Raw genomic sequence first — 4,461 nt, 5'->3', positions numbered from 1 at the left:
TATAGTATATATATATATATATATATATATATATATATATATATATATATGTAAATATGTGTGTTATAGGAAATTGATGGATAATGGGTTATGGTTGTAATGCATGTGAAACTTGACATGTTAAACCTTGAGAAATTATTATGTGCTTTCATGTTGGTTTGGACCTTTTGGCAGGGTAGTTTTTCCTTTAGGAGAAAGGTAAATTTTGCATTGATGCCGTGTATTTCGCTGCAGCGAGAAACTCTCGGATTTGGAAGGGTACACTGGCCGAAAACTCGCTGCAGCGAGGATGCATTTTCGTTGCAGCGAGAATGACACTGTAGCTTCTCGCTGCAGCAAAATACATTCTCGTTGCAGCGAGAAACTTTCTGTTTCTGGGTAGCAATTTTGCTGCAGCGAGAAAGAATCTCACTGTAGCGAGAAACATTCTATTTTTGGGTAGAAATTTTGCTGCAGCGAGATCGAATCTCCCTGCAGCGAAAAACTTTCTGTTTTGGTCTCTTATCTTGTCCAATTGCTGCCCTATCTTTCACTTCTTTGCTACCATATGGGAACATGGACTTCCAACATTAAGGATTAAAAGAGTTAAGTTTAAAATGAGGAGGTTTAGTGAGAAACCCTTGGCCAGTTGAGAAACCCTCGTTCGGTTAATAACTAAATTCCAACGTCGCTGCAATAAAAATTCATTCTCGCTGCAGCGAAGATTTGTTATTGTATTTGACTTGCTTGTGCAATATTGAAGCTTTCATTCTTCAAATGATTCGCTATGTATGGGTTCATGATTTTCAAATGATTAATCACTTAAGGGCTCGATAAGAGGTTTTATTAGGAATGAACCAAATTGCATTGTTTTGAAACAAGTGCATCATGATTTTAAATTTTCCTTTGTTGTTGCTTGTTCCCTTCCTTGTTCACTCACTGGGTTTATATTTACCGTTTTCAAATTCATGTTTTCAGATCACGAGGCAGCCGATAACTAGGACGAGGTGTCCTTGTAGACCTGTGTCCATCTTTTGGTAGGTGTCTCGGCATTCGGTAGCTGTATATTCATCCGAGTCACTTCGCTGGAAGTTGAGTGTTATTTTGTTTGTATAGACAAACTTAATGTAAATTATTCGAATACATGTTGTAGACATTGTATGTAAATTTTTAAGGAGTAATGCCAGTACGAGTTGACAATGTATATCACTATTTTGATTCAAAAGTATGAAATATGACTTAGCGATATTTGATGGAATGATAAGTAGGAAAATCGATAGGCTTGCTTGGGCTTAGTAGACTACGTTTATTAGGCCCTTGCGCCGGTCATGGCCTGAAAATTTGGGTCATGACAATACAAGTCTACAAGGACACTTCGTCCTAATTACCGGCTGCCTCGTGATCTGAAAATATGAAGTTGAAAACGGTGAGTATAAACCCAGTGAGTGAACAAGGAAGGGAACAAGCAACAATAAGGGAGAATTTAAAATCATGATGCACTTGTTTCAAAACAATGCAATTTAGTTCCATTCATATTAAAAACCCCTCATCAAGCCCTTAAATGATCAATCATTTGAAAATCATGAACCCATACATAACGAACCATTTGAAGAATGAATGCTTCAATATTACGCAAGCAATTCAAATACGACAACGAATCTTCGCTGCAACGGAAAGGCATTCTCGCTGCAGCATAGCTCCAGCGAGAATGCCTTTCTGTTGCAGCGACGTTGGGATTAAGTTATTAGCCGAACGAGGGTTTCTCAACTGGCCGAGGGTTTCTCACTAAACCTCCTTATTTTAAACTTAACTCATTTAGTCCTTAATGTTGGAAGTCCATGCTCAGATATGGTAGCAAAGAAATTAAAAATAGGGCAGCAATTGGACAAGATAGGGGACAAAACAGAAAGTTTTTCGCTACAGTGAAATTGTGACCTAAAAACAGAATGTTTCTCGCTGCAGCGAGATTCTTTCTCACTGCAGCGAAATTCAGCTAATGAAATAGAGAGTTTCTCGCTGCAGTGAGATTCCTTTTCGCTGCAGAGAGAACCAATTCTGGTGAAGGCTCTCAAACCCGAGAGTTTCTCGCTGCAGCGAGAAATAGGGCACCAATGAAAAATTTGCCCTTCTTTCCAAAGAAAAACCACCCTACTAAAATGTCCAAACCAACATGAAACGCATAACAATTTTTCACAATTTAACATGTCAAGTTTCACATGCATTACAACCATATACCATTACTCATTAATTTCCTATATCACACATATTTACATATGTATATATGTATAAGTATACCCATCATCATCATCATGCACACCATCCCATCATCATCATCACCAGCTTATGCGCACTCCCTACTCGCACATGGCTGGGTCATCACTGAGTTATGCGCACTCCCTACTCACACATAGCCGAGTCAATATAATTACACAACACTATATTCAAACATATATGTATATCAACATAATGCAGCCGCATAAAAATCCATAATAACCACATATCATAACATAAACCATTTCTCAAGAGCTTCTTCCCAAGGCATTCATTTTTGAGAAAAGTTGTATAAAATCATTCAAACACTTTGTACAAAACAGTCACATTTCGAAAACAATTTTGATAGGCAGTCCACTCACCAGTATATTGTTAAGCCTTTAGATGACTCCAATTCCTCTAATTGTGCAAATGGGATGATGGGGCTTCCTTGAAACCTACCATCACATTAACATCACCATTATGTTAATTCACATACTATAAACCCTAAAAGCTATCTCTTAGCTAGCCTTTAATTGCAACTTTAAATGGCTATCTATGTTCACTATCTAAATCACTATAAAATGAATGAACATTCTCAACAATAAAACAGCTCATAATCCCAATTACTAGCCATTATTTATAGCTAAAAATCAAGCTTAATTCATCACTTACCCTAGAGCTCCTTTGTAGTCAAATTCTCTTCCAATTACTTCCAAATCAATAGGGTAATTCTTTCTCTCTCTCTAGAACACCCAACTAGTGAGAGAAAGTATGGAAATAAGATTTTTCAAGGGTTTTAAGGAGAGAGAGTGGAAGAATACAAGGGTTCTAATCATGAGGGCTCAAAAGGTATGAAAACTAGAGCTAGAGAGAGAAAATCATGCAAGCTCCATATCAAGCTTCCATGGAGGTTTTAAAAAGCTTTCATGGAGGTTTTAAAGAAACGTGAGAGGGAAGAAGGAAGAAGAAGACAAGCTGCTGGAAAATGGGAGAAGAAGCTGCTGGAAGAAGGATATTTATAGGCCAAACTTATCCATTCCCTTAAAATTACGAAAATGCCCTTGACTAGTTAGCTTGTTCTCATGCAACCCTTTGTGCAATCTATTTAATCTTTTGACACCAGGACAAGGTCCATAATGGTCTAGACATACTTGGTTTCATGAAAACTTAAAATTTTAACCCGATGTGAAAAATGACCATTTTGCCCCTACCGTGAAAATCACCAATTTTTTTTATCTCCTTTTCATTTTACCCCTAATTTCACCATCCATTTATGCCTTAGACCTACTTAGGCCATAATATTGTTTAAAAAGCTTACTTTTATGGGTTTGGTAAGGAAATGACGAAAGTACCCCTGATCAGGGATATCGCGTATATTACTAACTACGAGTCTATAAAGGTCAAGGTCTCACAAGATGGAAGCAACCTTGCTACTACAAAGTGCAACCACACTTTAAGTTTCTTCTTCATTGAACTCTTTTTGAATGATATCTACTTTCCATGCAACAGTTTCTATTTCGTGCTCGCAACACAAAGCTTTGACATTATTGTATCCCAATCTTGATGGTCACCTAAGTATTGCCTATATTCATCATTTTTAATATTTGGAGTCTCAAAGAATTAATTGATGGTCTGACTATGGAAATGGACTTGTTTACCACTCACAAAGGTAACCCATCAACGTGTTTAAATACATTTGCATAAAACTCTCTTACCACTGGAATGACTGCGGCTTCTAGTTAGGCACAGAATTTCTACCAATGTCGTTCCGTAATCATTTGATGTAGTCCCTCATAATAGACAATTGAAAAATTCAAACCTTGTTCAGGTATGGGTGCTTTATTGATCAATGAGTTATAGCATCTTGTGGAAGCATCCGTAGATACAAACATTGTGTGATAAAAAAAAAGCCCTAGAACTTGGTCTCGTTCTCTTCGGTGCTATATCTACAAAAAAAAAAAATCGTAACAACCAACCAAGACAAAAGCAACCCAACTACAGGTGTTCAATAATTTCCAAATTTTCCAAAAAGATTATCACCAAAATATAATAATTTAATATTATCAAGTATTTAAATGCAACAATCCACTAAAAAACTCTAAAACAATTTACTCAAACAAAAAATGTACAGGAATTTCTACATACCCATTAATCACAAAGCAAAAGTAACCCATTTAACATGAATTTCCATTAAATCTACAATGGCAAGGACTAGTAACATAAATTCTC

The sequence above is a fragment of the Theobroma cacao genome, chromosome 4 (assembly GCF_000208745.1).
Source record: "Theobroma cacao cultivar B97-61/B2 chromosome 4, Criollo_cocoa_genome_V2, whole genome shotgun sequence".
Taxonomy (NCBI): Eukaryota; Viridiplantae; Streptophyta; class Magnoliopsida; order Malvales; family Malvaceae; genus Theobroma; species Theobroma cacao.
The sequence above is the reverse complement of the archived record's forward strand: the minus strand, read 5'-3'. Positions refer to the sequence as shown.